Here is a 15,204-nt window from a genome sequence, read left to right as displayed (position 1 = left end):
TTTTGCTCAGTGTCCTCTCTCCTCATAGATTGTAAGCTCTTTTGCTCAGTGTCCTCTCTCCTCATAGATTGTAAGCTCTTTTGCTCAGTGTCCTCTCTCCTCATAGATTGTAAGCTCTTTTGCTCAGTGTCCTCTCTCCTCATAGATTGTAAGCTCTTGTGCTCCGTGTCCTCCTCTCTCATCATAGTTTGTAAGCTCTTTTGCTCAGTGTCCTCTCTCCTCATAGATTGTAAGCTCTTTTGCTCAGTGTCCTCTCTCCTCATAGATTGTAAGCTCTTTTGCTCAGTGTCCTCTCTCCTCATAGATTGTAAGCTCTTCTGCTCAGTGTCCTCCTCTCCTCATAGATTGTAAGCTCTTGTGTTCAGTGTCCTCTCTCCTCATAGATTGTAAGCTCTTGTGCTCAGTGTCCTCTCTCCTCCTAGATTGTAAGCTCTTTTGCTCAGTGTCCTCTCTCCTCATAGATTGTAAGCTCTTTTGCTCAGTGTCCTCTCTCCTCATAGATTGTAAGCTCTTTTGCTCAGTGTCCTCTCTCCTCATAGATTGTAAGCTCTTGTGCTCAGTGTCCTCCTCTCTCCTCCTAGATTGTAAGCTCTTTTGCTCAGTGTCCTCTCTCCTCATAGATTGTAAGCTCTTTTGCTCAGTGTCCTCTCTCCTCATAGATTGTAAGCTCTTGTGCTCAGTGTCCTCTCTCCTCATAGATTGTAAGCTCTTCTGCTCAGTGTCCTCCTCTCCTCATAGATTGTAAGCTCTTGTGTTCAGTGTCCTCCTCTCCTCATATATTGTATACTCTTGTGCTCAGTGTCCTCTCTCCTCATAGATTGTAAGCTCTTGTGCTCAGTGTCCTCCTCTCCTCATATATTGTATACTCTTGTGCTCAGTGTCCTCTCTCCTCATAGATTGTAAGCTCTTTTGCTCAGTGTCCTCTCTCCTCATAGATTGTAAGCTCTTTTGCTCAGTGTCCTCTCTCCTCATAGATTGTAAGCTCTTGTGCTCAGTGTCCTCCTCTCTCCTCATAGATTGTAAGCTCTTGTGCTCAGTGTCCCCTCTCCTCATAGATTGTAAGCTCTTGTGCTCAGTGTCCTACTCTCTCCTCATAGATTGTAATCTCTTGTGTTCAGTGTCCTCCTCTCCTCATATATTGTAAGCTCTTGTGCTCAGTGTCCTCTCTCCTCATAGATTGTAAGCTCTTGTGTTCAGTGTCCTCCTCTCTCCTCCTAGATTGTAAGCTCTTGTGCTCAGTGTCCTCTCTCCTCATATATTGTAAGCTCTTGTGCTCAGTGTCCTCTCTCCTAATAGATTGTAAGCTCTTGTGCTCAGTGTCCTCCTCTCTCTTCCTAGATTTTAAGCTCTTGTGCTCAGTGCCCTCATCTCTCCTCAGATTGTAAGCTCTTGCGCTCAGTGTCCTACTCTCTCCTCATAGATTGTAAGCTCTTGTGTTCAGTGTCCCCTCTCCTCATAGATTGTAAGCTCTTGTGCTCAGTGTCCTACTCTCTCCTCATAGATTGTAAGCTCTTGTGTTCAGTGTCCCCTCTCCTCATAGATTGTAAGCTCTTGTGCTCAGTTTCCTACTCTCTCCTCCTAGATTGTAAACTCTTGTGCTCAGTGCCCTCATCTCTCCTCAGATTGTAAGCTCTTGCGCTCAGTGTCCTACTCTCTCCTCATAGATTGTAAGCTCTTGTGTTCAGTGTCCCCTCTCCTCATAGATTGTAAGCTCTTGTGCTCAGTGTCCTACTCTCTCCTCATAGATTGTAAGCTCTTGTGTTCAGTGTCCCCTCTCCTCATAGATTGTAAGCTCTTGTGCTCAGTTTCCTACTCTCTCCTCCTAGATTGTAAACTCTTGTGCTCAGTTTCCTACTCTCTCCTCATAGATTTTAAGCTCTTGTGCTCAGTGTCCTCCTCTCTCCTCCTAGATTGTAAGATCTTGTGTTCAGTGTCTTACTCTCTACTCCTAGATTGTAAGCTCTTGTGCTCAGTGTCCTCCTCTCCTCATAGATTGTAAGCTCTTGTGCTCAGTGTCCTCCTCTCCTCATATATTGTATACTCTTGTGCTCAGTGTCCTCTCTCCTCATAGATTGTAAGCTCTTGTGTTCAGTGTCCTACTCTCTCCTCATAGTTTGTAAGCTCTTGTGCTCAGTGTCCTCTCTCCTCATAGATTGTAAGCTCTTGTGCTCAGTGTCCTCTCTCCTCATAGATTGTAAGCTCTTGTGTTCAGTGTCCCCTCTCCTCATAGATTGTAAGCTCTTGTGCTCAGTTTCCTACTCTCTCCTCCTAGATTGTAAGCTCTTGTGCTCAGTGTCCTCCTCTCTCATCATAGATTGTAAGCTCTTGTGCTCAGTGCCCTCATTCTCCTCAGATTGTAAGCTCTTGTGCTCAGTGTCCTCCTCTCTCCTCCTAGATTGTAAGATCTTTTGCTCAGTGTCCTCTCTCCTCATAGATTGTAAGCTCTTGTGCTCAGTGTCCTACTCTCTCCTCCTAGATTGTAAGCTCTTGCGCTCAGTGTCCTACTCTCTCCTCCTAGATTGTAAGCTCTTGTGTTCAGTGTCCTCTCTCCTCATAGATTGTAAGTTCTTGTGCTCAGTGTCTTACTCTCTCCTCCTAGATTGTAAGCTCTTGCGCTCAGTGTCCTACTCTCTCCTCATAGATTGTAAGCTCTTGTGCTCAGTGTCCTCCTCTCTCATCATAGATTGTAAGCTCTTGTGCTCAGTGTCCTACTCTCTCCTCCTAGATTGTAAGCTCTTGTGCTCAGTGTCCTCCTCTCTCATCATAGATTGTAAGCTCTTGTGCTCAGTGTCCTCTCTCCTCATAGATTGTAAGCTCTTGTGCTCAGTGTCCTCCTCTCTCCTCCTAGATTGTAAGATCTTTTGCTCAGTGTCCTCTCTCCTCATAGATTGTAAGCTCTTGTGCTCAGTGTCCTACTCTCTCCTCCTAGATTGTAAGCTCTTGCGCTCAGTGTCCTACTCTCTCCTCCTAGATTGTAAGCTCTTGTGTTCAGTGTCCTCTCTCCTCATAGATTGTAAGTTCTTGTGCTCAGTGTCCTCCTCTCCTCATATATTGTATACTCTTGTGCTCAGTGTCCTCTCTCCTCATAGATTGTAAGCTCTTGTGTTCAGTGTCCTCCTCTCCTCATAGATTGTAAGCTCTTGTGTTCAGTGTCCTCCTCTCCTCATAGATTGTAAGCTCTTGTGCTCAGTGTCCTACTCTCTCCTCCTAGATTGTAAGCTCTTGCGCTCAGTGTCCTACTCTCTCCTCCTAGATTGTAAGCTCTTGTGTTCAGTGTCCTCTCTCCTCATAGATTGTAAGTTCTTGTGCTCAGTGTCCTCCTCTCCTCATATATTGTATACTCTTGTGCTCAGTGTCCTCTCTCCTCATAGATTGTAAGCTCTTGTGTTCAGTGTCCTCCTCTCCTCATAGATTGTAAGTTCTTGTGCTCAGTGTCCTCTCTCCTCATAGATTGTAAGTTCTTGTGCTCAGTGTCCTCTCTCCTCATAGATTGTAAGCTCTTGTGCTCAGTGTCCTCCTCTCCTCATATATTGTATACTCTTGTGCTCAGTGTCCTCTCTCCTCATAGATTGTAAGCTCTTGTGTTCAGTGTCCTACTCTCTCCTCATAGATTGTAAGTTCTTGTGCTCAGTGTCCTCCTCTCCTCATAGATTGTAAGCTCTTGTGTTCAGTGTCCTACTCTCTCCTCATAGATTGTAAGCTCTTGTGCTCAGTGTCCTCCTCTCCTCATAGATTGTAAGCTCTTGTGCTCAGTGTCCTCTCTCCTCATAGATTGTAAGCTCTTGTGTTCAGTGTCCTACTCTCTCCTCATAGATTGTAAGCTCTTGTGCTCAGTGTCCTCCTCTCTCTTCCTAGATTTTAAGTTCTTGTGCTCAGTGTCCCCTCTCCTCATAGATTGTAAGCTCTTGTGCTCAGTGTCCTACTCTCTCCTCATAGATTGTAAGCTCTTCTGCTCAGTGTCCTCCTCTTTCTTCCTAGATTGTAAGCTCTTGTGTTCAGTGTCCTCTCTCCTCATAGATTGTAAGCTCTTTTGCTCAGTGTCCCCTCTCCTCATAGTTTGTAAGCTCTTGTGCTCAGTGTCCTACTCTCTCATCCTAGATTGTAAGCTCTTGTGTTCAGTGTCCCCTCTCCTCATAGATTGTAAGCTCTTGTGCTCAGTGTCCTCTTTCCTCATAGATTGTAAGCTCTTGTGCTCAGTGCCCTCCTCTCTCATCATAGATTGTAAGCTCTTGTGCTGAGTGCCCTCATTCTCCTCAGATTGTAAGCTCTTGGGCTCAGTGTCCTTCTCTCTCCTCATAGATTGTAAGCTCTTCTGCTCAGTGTCCTCCTCTTTCTTCCTAGATTGTAAGCTCTTGTGTTCAGTGTCCTCTCTCCTCATAGATTGTAAGCTCTTTTGCTCAGTGTCCCCTCTCCTCATAGTTTGTAAGCTCTTGTGCTCAGTGTCCTACTCTCTCCTCATAGATTGTAAGCTCTTGTGCTCAGTGTCCTCCTCTCTCTTCCTAGATTGTAAGCTCTTGTGCTCAGTGTCCTCTCTCCTCATAGATTGTAAGCTCTTGTGCTCAGTTTCCTACTCTCTCCTCCTAGATTGTAAGCTCTTGTGCTGTGTCCTCCTTTCTCTTCCTAGATTGTAAGCTCTTTTGCTCAGTGTCCTTTCTCCTCATAGATTGTAAGCTCTTTTGCTCAGTGTCCCCTCTCCTCATAGTTTGTAAGCTCTTGTGCTCAGTGTCCTACTCTCTCCTCAGATTGTAAGCTCTTGTGTTCAGTGTCCTCCTCTCTCATCATAGATTGTAAGCTCTTGTGCTCAGTGTCCTCCTCTCTCATCATAGATTGTAAGCTCTTGTGCTCAGTGTCCTCCTCTCCTCATATATTGTAAGCTCTTGTGCTCAGTGTCCTCTCTCCTCATAGATTGTAAGCTCTTGTGCTCAGTGTCCTCTCTCCTCATAGATTGTAAGCTCTTGTGCTCAGTGTCCTACTCTCTCCTCATAGATTGTAAGCTCTTGTGCTCAGTGTCCTCCTCTCCTCATATATTGTATACTCTTGTGCTCAGTGTCCTCCTCTCTCCTCATAGATTGTAAGCTCTTGTGCTCAGTGTCCTCTCTCCTCATAGATTGTAAGTTCTTGTGCTCAGTGTCCTCTCTCCTCATAGATTGTAAGCTCTTGTGCTCAGTGTCCTTTCTCCTCATAGATTGTAAGCTCTTGTGCTCAGTGTCCTCCTCTCTCCTCCTAGATTGTAAGATCTTGTGTTCAGTGTCTTACTCTGTACTCCTAGATTGTAAGCTCTTGTGCTCAGTGTCCTCCTCTCCTCATATATTGTATACTCTTGTGCTCAGTGTCCTCCTCTCTCCTCATAGATTGTAAGCTCTTGTGCTCAGTGTCCTCTCTCCTCATAGATTGTAAGTTCTTGTGCTCAGTGTCCTCTCTCCTCATAGATTGTAAGTTCTTGTGCTCAGTGTCCTCTCTCCTCATAGATTGTAAGCTCTTGTGCTCAGTGTCCTCTCTCCTCATAGATTGTAAGCTCTTGTGCTCAGTGTCCTCCTCTCTCCTCATAGATTGTAAGCTCTTGTGCTCAGTGTCCTCTCTCCTCATAGATTGTAAGCTCTTGTGCTCAGTGTCCTCTCTCCTCATAGATTGTAAGCTCTTGTGCTCAGTGTCCTCTCTCCTCATAGATTGTAAGTTCTTGTGCTCAGTGTCCTCTCTCCTCATAGATTGTAAGCTCTTGTGCTCAGTTTCCTACTCTCTCCTCCTAGATTGTAAGCTCTTGTGCTCAGTGTCCTCCTCTCTCTTCCTAGATTGTAAGCTCTTGTGCTCAGTGTCCTCTCTCCTCATAGTTTGTAAGCTCTTGTGCTCAGTGTCCTCCTCTCTCATCATATATTGTATACTCTTGTGCTGAGTGCCCTCATTCTCCTCAGATTGTAAGCTCTTGTGCTCAGTGTCCTCCTCTCTCCTCATAGATTGTAAGCTCTTGTGCTCAGTGTCCTCCTCTCTCCTCATAGATTGTAAGTTCTTGTGTTCAGTGTCCTCTCTCCTCATAGATTGTAAGCTCTTGTGCTCAGTGTCCTCTCTCCTCATAGATTGTAAGCTCTTGTGCTCAGTGTCCTCTCTCCTCATAGATTGTAAGCTCTTGTGTTCAGTGTCCTCTCTCCTCATAGATTGTAAGCTCTTGTGCTCAGTGTCCTCCTCTCTCCTCCTAGATTGTAAGCTCTTGCGCTCAGTGTCCTACTCTCTCCTCCTAGATTGTAAGCTCTTGTGTTCAGTGTCCTCTCTCCTCATAGATTGTAAGTTCTTGTGCTCAGTGTCTTACTCTCTCCTCCTAGATTGTAAGCTCTTGTGTTCAGTGTCCTCTCTCCTCATAGATTGTAAGTTCTTGTGCTCAGTGTCCTACTCTCTCCTCCTAGATTGTAAGCTCTTGTGTTCAGTGTCCTCCTCTCCTCATATATTGTATACTCTTGTGCTCAGTGTCCTCTCTCCTCATAGATTGTAAGCTCTTGTGCTCAGTGTCCTCCTCTCTCCTCATAGTTTGTAAGCTCTTGCGCTCAGTGTCCTACTCTCTCCTCATAGATTGTAAGCTCTTGTGCTCAGTGTCCTCCTCTCTCCTCATAGTTTGTAAGCTCTTGTGCTCAGTGTCCTCTCTCCTCATAGATTGTAAGCTCTTGTGCTCAGTGTCCTCCTCTCTCATCCTAGATTGTAAGCTCTTGTGCTCATTGTACTACTCTCTCATCCTAGATTGTAAGCTCTTGTGCTCAGTGTCCTACTCTCTCCTCATAGATTGTAAGCTCTTGTGTTCAGTGTTCTCCTCTCTCTTCCTAGATTTTAAGCTCTTGTGCTCAGTGTCCTCCTCTCCTCAGATTGTAAGCTCTTGCGCTCAGTGTCCTCTCTCCTCATAGATTGTAAGCTCTTGTGTTCAGTGTCCCCTCTCCTCATAGATTGTAAGCTCTTGTGCTCAGTGTCCTACTCTCTCCTCATAGATTGTAAGCTCTTGTGTTCAGTGTCCCCTCTCCTCATAGATTGTAAGCTCTTGTGCTCAGTGTCCTACTCTCTCCTCATAGATTGTAAGCTCTTGTGCTCAGTGTCCTACTCTCTCCTCATAGATTGTAAGCTCTTGTGTTCAGTGTCCCCTCTCCTCATAGATTGTAAGCTCTTGTGCTCAGTGTCCTACTCTCTCCTCATAGATTGTAAGCTCTTGTGCTCAGTGTCCTACTCTCTCCTCCTAGATTGTAAGCTCTTGTGCTCAGTGTCCTCCTCTCTCCTCCTAGATTTTAAGCTCTTGTGCTCAGTGTCCTCCTCTCTCATCATAGATTGTAAGCTCTTTTGCTCAGTGTACTCTCTCCTTATAGATTGTAAGCTCTTGTGCTCAGTGCCCTCATTCTCCTCAGATTGTAAGCTCTTGGGCTCAGTGTCCTCCTCTCTCCTCCTAGATTGTAAGCTCTTTTGCTCAGTGTCCTCTCTCCTCCTAGATTGTAAGCTCTTGCGCTCAGTGTCCTACTCTCTCCTCCTAGATTGTAAGCTCTTTTGCTCAGTGTCCTCCTCTCCTCATAGATTGTAAGTTCTTGTGTTCAGTGTCCTCTCTCCTCATAGATTGTAAGTTCTTGTGCTCAGTGTCTTACTCTCTCCTCCTAGATTGTAAGCTCTTTTGCTCAGTGTCCTCCTCTCCTCATAGATTGTAAGCTCTTGTGCTCAGTGTCCTCCTCTCTCCTCATAGTTTGTAAGTTCTTGTGCTCAGTGTCCTCCTCTCTCCTCATAGATTGTAAGCTCTTGTGCTCAGTGTCCTACTCTCTCCTCATAGTTTGTAAGCTCTTGTGTTCAGTGTCCCCTCTCCTCATAGATTGTAAGCTCTTGTGCTCAGTGTCCCCTCTCCTCATAGATTGTAAGCTCTTGTGCTCAGTTTCCTACTCTCTCCTCCTAGATTGTAAGCTCTTGTGCTCAGTGTCCTATTCTCTCCTCCTAGATTGTAAGCTTTTGTGCTCAGTGTCCTCCTCTCTCATCATAGATTGTAAGCTCTTGTGCTGAGTGCCCTCATTCTCCTCAGATTGTAAGCTCTTGGGCTCAGTGTCCTTCTCTCTCCTCATAGATTGTAAGCTCTTTTGCTCAGTGTCCTCTCTCCTCATAGATTGTAAGCTCTTCTGCTCAGTGTCCTCCTCTTTCTTCCTAGATTGTAAGCTCTTGTGTTCAGTGTCCTCTCTCCTCATAGATTGTAAGCTCTTTTGCTCAGTGTCCCCTCTCCTCATAGTTTGTAAGCTCTTGTGCTCAGTATCCTACTCTCTCCTCATAGATTGTAAGCTCTTTTGCTCAGTGTCCTCTCTCCTCATAGATTGTAAGCTCTTGTGCTCAGTGTCCTCTCTCCTCATAGATTGTAAGCTCTTGTGCTCAGTTTCCTACTCTCTCCTCCTAGATTGTAAGCTCTTGTGCTCAGTGTCTTCCTTTCTCTTCCTAGATTGTAAGCTCTTGTGCTCAGTGTCCTCTCTCCTCATAGATTGTAAGCTCTTGTGTTCAGTGTCCTCCTCTCTCCTCATAGATTGTAAGCTCTTGTGCTCAGTGTCCTCCTCTCTCCTCATAGATTGTAAGCTCTTGTGCTCAGTGTCCTCTCTCCTCATAGATTGTAAGCTCTTGTGCTCAGTTTCCTACTCTCTCCTCCTAGATTGTAAGCTCTTGTGCTCAGTGTCCTCCTCTCTCCTCATAGATTGTAAGCTCTTGTGCTCAGTGTCCTCTCTCCTCATAGATTGTAAGCTCTTGTGCTCAGTTTCCTACTCTCTCCTCCTAGATTGTAAGCTCTTGTGCTCAGTGTCCTCCTTTCTCTTCCTAGATTGTAAGCTCTTGTGCTCAGTGTCCTCTCTCCTCATAGATTGTAAGCTCTTGTGTTCAGTGTCCTCCTCTCTCCTCATAGATTGTAAGCTCTTGTGCTCAGTGTCCTCCTCTCTCCTCATAGATTGTAAGCTCTTGTGCTCAGTGTCCTCTCTCCTCATAGATTGTAAGCTCTTGTGCTCAGTTTCCTACTCTCTCCTCCTAGATTGTAAGCTCTTGTGCTCAGTGTCCTCCTCTCTCATCATAGATTGTAAGCTCTTGTGCTCAGTGTCCTCTCTCCTCATAGATTGTAAGCTCTTGTGCTCAGTGTCCTCTCTCCTCATAGATTGTAAGCTCTTGCGCTCAGTGTCCTACTCTCTCCTCATAGATTGTAAGCTCTTGTGCTGTGTCCTACTCTCTCCTCATAGATTGTAAGCTCTTGTGCTCAGTGTCCTCTCTCCTCATAGATTGTAAGCTCTTGTGCTCAGTGTCCTCTCTCCTCACAGATTGTAAGTTCTTGTGCTCAGTGTCCTCTCTCCTCATAGATTGTAAGCTCTTGTGCTCAGTGTCCTCTCTCCTCATAGATTGTAAGCTCTTGTGCTCAGTGTCCTCTCTCCTCATAGATTGTAAGCTCTTGTGCTCAGTGTCCTCCTCTCTCCTCATAGATTGTAAGCTCTTGTGCTCAGTGTCCTCTCTCCTCATAGATTGTAAGTTCTTGTGCTCAGTGTCCTCTCTCCTCATAGATTGTAAGTTCTTGTGCTCAGTGTCCTCTCTCCTCATAGATTGTAAGCTCTTGTGCTCAGTGTCCTCTCTCCTCACAGATTGTAAGCTCTTGTGCTCAGTGTCCTCCTCTCTCCTCATAGATTGTAAGCTCTTGTGCTCAGTGTCCTCTCTCCTCATAGATTGTAAGCTCTTGTGCTCAGTGTCCTACTCTCTCCTCCTAGATTGTAAGCTCTTGTGCTCAGTGTCCCCTCTCCTCATAGATTATAAGTTCTTGTGCTCAGTGCCCTCATCTCTCCTCAGATTGTAAGCTCTTGCGCTCAGTGTCCTCTCTCCTCATAGATTGTAAGCTCTTGTGCTCAGTGCCCTCATCTCTCCTCAGATTGTAAGCTCTTGCGCTCAGTGTCATACTCTCTCCTCCTAGATTGTAAGCTCTTGTGTTCAGTGTCCCCTCTCCTCATAGATTGTAAGCTCTTGTGCTCAGTGTCCCCTCTCCTCATAGATTGTAAGCTCTTGTGCTCAGTTTCCTACTCTCTCCTCCTAGATTGTAAGCTCTTGTGCTCAGTGTCCTCCTCTCTCTTCCTAGATTGTAAGCTCTTGTGCTCAGTGTCCTATTCTCTCCTCCTAGATTGTAAGCTTTTGTGCTCAGTGTCCTCCTCTCTCATCATAGATTGTAAGCTCTTGTGCTGAGTGCCCTCATTCTCCTCAGATTGTAAGCTCTTGGGCTCAGTGTCCTTCTCTCTCCTCATAGATTGTAAGCTCTTCTGCTCAGTGTCCTCCTCTTTCTTCCTAGATTGTAAGCTCTTTTGCTCAGTGTCCCCTCTCCTCATAGTTTGTAAGCTCTTGTGCTCAGTATCCTACTCTCTCCTCATAGATTGTAAGCTCTTTTGCTCAGTGTCCTCTCTCCTCATAGATTGTAAGCTCTTGTGCTCAGTGTCCTACTCTCTCCTCCTAGATTGTAAGCTCTTGTGCTCAGTGTCCTCCTCTCTCTTCCTAGATTGTAAGCTCTTGTGCTCAGTGTCCTCTCTCCTCATAGATTGTAAGCTCTTGTGCTCAGTTTCCTACTCTCTCCTCCTAGATTGTAAGCTCTTGTGCTCAGTGTCCTCCTTTCTCTTCCTAGATTGTAAGCTCTTGTGCTCAGTGTCCTCTCTCCTCATAGATTGTAAGCTCTTGTGTTCAGTGTCCTCCTCTCTCCTCATAGATTGTAAGCTCTTGTGCTCAGTGTCCTCCTCTCTCATCATAGATTGTAAGCTCTTGTGCTCAGTTTCCTCCTCTCTCCTCCTCTCCTCATATATTGTATACTCTTGTGCTCAGTGTCCTCCTCTCTCCTCATAGATTGTAAGCTCTTGTGCTCAGTGTCCTCTCTCCTCATAGATTGTTAGCTCTTGTGCTCAGTGTCCTCTCTCCTCACAGATTGTAAGTTCTTGTGCTCAGTGTCCTCTCTCCTCATAGATTGTAAGCTCTTGTGCTCAGTGTCCTCTCTCCTCATAGATTGTAAGTTCTTGTGCTCAGTGTCCTCTCTCCTCATAGATTGTAAGCTCTTGTGCTCAGTGTCCTCCTCTCTCCTCATAGATTGTAAGTTCTTGTGCTCAGTGTCCTCTCTCCTCATAGATTGTAAGCTCTTGTGCTCAGTGTCCTCTCTCCTCATAGATTGTAAGCTCTTGTGCTCAGTGTCCTCTCTCCTCATAGATTGTAAGCTCTTGTGCTCAGTGTCCTCTCTCCTCATAGATTGTAAGTTCTTGTGCTCAGTGTCCTCTCTCCTCATAGATTGTAAGCTCTTGTGCTCAGTGTCCTATTCTCACCTCATAGATTGTAAGCTCTTGTGCTTAGTGTCCTCCTCTCTCCTCATAGATTGTAAGCTCTTCTTCTCAGTGTCCTCCCCTCTCCTCATAGATTGTAAGTTCTTGTGCTCAGTGTCCTCCTCTCCTGATATATTGTAAGCTCTTGTGCTCAGTGTCCTATTCTCTCCTCATAGATTGTAAGCTCTTGTGCTCAGTGTCCTCCTCTCCTCATAGATTGTAAGCTCTTGTGCTCAGTGTCCTCCTCTCTCCTCATAGATTGTAAGCTCTTGTGCTCAGTGTCCTATTCTCTCCTCATAGATTGTAAGCTCTTGTGCTCAGTGTCCTCCTCTCCTCATAGATTGTAAGCTCTTGTGCTCAGTGTCTTACTCTCTCCTCCTAGATTGTAAGCTCTTGTGTTCAGTGTCCTCCTCTCCTCATAGATTGTAAGCTCTTGTGCTCAGTGTCCTCCTCTCCTCATAGATTGTAAGCTCTTTTGCTCAGTGTCCTCCTCTCTCCTCATAGTTTGTAAGTTCTTGTGCTCAGTGTCCTCCTCTCTCCTCATAGATTGTAAGCTCTTGTGCTCAGTGTCCTACTCTCTCCTCATATATTGTATACTCTTGTGTTCAGTGTCCTCCTCTCTCCTCATAGTTTGTAAGCTCTTGTGCTCAGTGTCCTCTCTCCTCATAGATTGTAAGCTCTTGTGCTCAGTGTCCTCTCTCATAGATTTTAAGCTCTTGTGTTCAGTGTTCTCCCCTCTCCTCATAGATTGTAAGCTCTTGGGCTCAGTGTCCTTCTCTCTCCTCATAGATTGTAAGCTCTTCTGCTCAGTGTCCTCCTCTTTCTTCCTAGATTGTAAGCTCTTGTGTTCAGTGTCCTCTCTCCTCATAGATTGTAAGCTCTTGGGCTCAGTGTCCTTCTCTCTCCTCATAGTTTGTAAGTTCTTGTGCTCAGTGTCCTCCTCTCTCCTCATAGATTGTAAGCTCTTGTGCTCAGTGTCCTACTCTCTCCTCATATATTGTATACTCTTGTGTTCAGTGTCCTCCTCTCTCCTCATAGTTTGTAAGCTCTTGTGCTCAGTGTCCTCTCTCCTCATAGATTGTAAGCTCTTGTGCTCAGTGTCCTCCTCTCCTCATATATTGTATACTCTTGTGCTCAGTGTCCTCCTCTCTCCTCATAGTTTGTAAGTTCTTGTGCTCAGTGTCCTCTCTCCTCATAGATTGTAAGCTCTTGTGCTCAGTGTCCTACTCTCTCATCCTAGATTGTAAGCTCTTGTGCTCCTTGTCCTACTCTCTCATCCTAGATTGTAAGCTCTTGTGCTCAGTGTCCTACTCTCTTTTCATAGATTGTAAGCTCTTGTGTTCAGTGTTCTCCTCTCTCTTCCTAGATTTTAAGCTCTTGTGCTCAGTGTCCTCCTCTCCTCAGATTGTAAGCTCTTGCGCTCAGTGTCCTCCTCTCTCCTCATAGATTGTAAGCTCTTGCGCTCAGTGTCCTACTCTCTCCTCATAGATTGTAAGCTCTTGTGCTCAGTGTCCTCCTCTCTCCTCATAGTTTGTAAGCTCTTGTGCTCAGTGTCCTCTCTCCTCATAGATTGTAAGCTCTTGTGCTCAGTGTCCTACTCTCTCATCCTAGATTGTAAGCTCTTGTGCTCCTTGTCCTACTCTCTCATCCTAGATTGTAAGCTCTTGTGCTCAGTGTCCTACTCTCTTTTCATAGATTGTAAGCTCTTGTGTTCAGTGTTCTCCTCTCTCTTCCTAGATTTTAAGCTCTTGTGCTCAGTGTCCTCCTCTCCTCAGATTGTAAGCTCTTGCGCTCAGTGTCCTACTCTCTCCTCATAGATTGTAAGCTCTTGTGTTCAGTGTCCCCTCTCCTCATAGATTGTAAGCTCTTGTGCTCAGTGTCCTACTCTCTCCTCATAGATTGTAAGCTCTTGTGTTCAGTGTCCCCTCTCCTCATAGATTGTAAGCTCTTGTGCTCAGTGTCCTCCTCTCTCCTCCTAGATTTTAAGCTCTTGTGCTCAGTGTCCTCCTCTCTCATCATAGATTGTAAGCTCTTTTGCTCAGTGTACTCTCTCCTTATAGATTGTAAGCTCTTGTGCTCAGTGCCCTCATTCTCCTCAGATTGTAAGCTCTTGGGCTCAGTGTCCTCCTCTCTCCTCCTAGATTGTAAGCTCTTTTGCTCAGTGTCCTCTCTCCTCATAGATTGTAAGCTCTTGTGCTCAGTGTCCTACTCTCTCCTCCTAGATTGTAAGCTCTTGCGCTCAGTGTCCTACTCTCTCCTCCTAGATTGTAAGCTCTTGCGCTCAGTGTCCTACTCTCTCCTCCTAGATTGTAAGTTCTTGTGTTCAGTGTCCTCTCTCCTCATAGATTGTAAGTTCTTGTGCTCAGTGTCTTACTCTCTCCTCCTAGATTGTAAGCTCTTGTGTTCAGTGTCCTCCTCTCCTCATAGATTGTAAGCTCTTGTGCTCAGTGTCCTCCTCTCCTCATAGATTGTAAGCTCTTTTGCTCAGTGTCCTCCTCTCTCCTCATAGTTTGTAAGTTCTTGTGCTCAGTGTCCTCCTCTCTCCTCATAGATTGTAAGCTCTTGTGCTCAGTGTCCTACTCTCTCCTCATATATTGTATACTCTTGTGTTCAGTGTCCTCCTCTCTCCTCATAGTTTGTAAGCTCTTGTGCTCAGTGTCCTCTCTCCTCATAGATTGTAAGCTCTTGTGCTCAGTGTCCTCTCTCATAGATTTTAAGCTCTTGTGTTCAGTGTTCTCCCCTCTCCTCATAGATTGTAAGCTCTTGGGCTCAGTGTCCTTCTCTCTCCTCATAGATTGTAAGCTCTTCTGCTCAGTGTCCTCCTCTTTCTTCCTAGATTGTAAGCTCTTGTGTTCAGTGTCCTCTCTCCTCATAGATTGTAAGCTCTTGGGCTCAGTGTCCTTCTCTCTCCTCATAGATTGTAAGCTCTTCTGCTCAGTGTCCTCCTCTTTCTTCCTAGATTGTAAGCTCTTGTGTTCAGTGTCCTCTCTCCTCATAGATTCTAAGCTCTTTTGCTCAGTGTCCCCTCTCCTCATAGTTTGTAAGCTCTTGTGCTCAGTGTCCTACTCTCTCCTCATAGATTGTAAGCTCTTGTGCTCAGTGTCCTACTCTCTCTTCCTAGATTGTAAGCTCTTGTGTTCAGTGTCCCCTCTCCTCATAGATTGTAAGCTCTTGTGCTCAGTGTCCCCTCTCCTCATAGATTATAAGTTCTTGTGCTCAGTGTCCTCTCTCCTCATAGATTGTAAGCTCTTGTGCTCAGTGTCCTACTCTCTCCTCCTAGATTGTAAGCTCTTGTGTTCAGTGTCCCCTCTCCTCATAGATTGTAAGCTCTTGTGCTCAGTGTCCCCTCTCCTCATAGATTGTAAGCTCTTGTGCTCAGTTTCCTACTCTCTCCTCCTAGATTGTAAGCTCTTGTGCTCAGTGTCCTATTCTCTCCTCCTAGATTGTAAGCTTTTGTGCTCAGTGTCCTCCTCTCTCATCATAGATTGTAAGCTCTTGTGCTGAGTGCCCTCATTCTCCTCAGATTGTAAGCTCTTGGGCTCAGTGTCCTTCTCTCTCCTCATAGATTGTAAGCTCTTCTGCTCAGTGTCCTCCTCTTTCTTCCTAGATTGTAAGCTCTTGTGTTCAGTGTCCTCTCTCCTCATAGATTGTAAGCTCTTTTGCTCAGTGTCCTCTCTCCTCATAGATTGTAAGCTCTTGTGCTCAGTGTCCTACTCTCTCCTCCTAGATTGTAAGTTCTTGTGCTCAGTGTCCTCCTCTCTCTTCCTAGATTGTAAGCTCTTGTGCTCAGTGTCCTCTCTCCTCATAGATTGTAAGCTCTTGTGCTCAGTTTCCTACTCTCTCCTCCTAGATTGTAAGCTCTTGTGCTCAGTGTCCTCCTTTCTCTTCCTAGATTGTAAGCTCTTGT

Source organism: Anomaloglossus baeobatrachus, chromosome 8, assembly GCF_048569485.1.
Source record: "Anomaloglossus baeobatrachus isolate aAnoBae1 chromosome 8, aAnoBae1.hap1, whole genome shotgun sequence".
In the NCBI taxonomy this organism is placed as follows: domain Eukaryota; kingdom Metazoa; phylum Chordata; class Amphibia; order Anura; family Aromobatidae; genus Anomaloglossus; species Anomaloglossus baeobatrachus.
The sequence above is the reverse complement of the archived record's forward strand: the minus strand, read 5'-3'. Positions refer to the sequence as shown.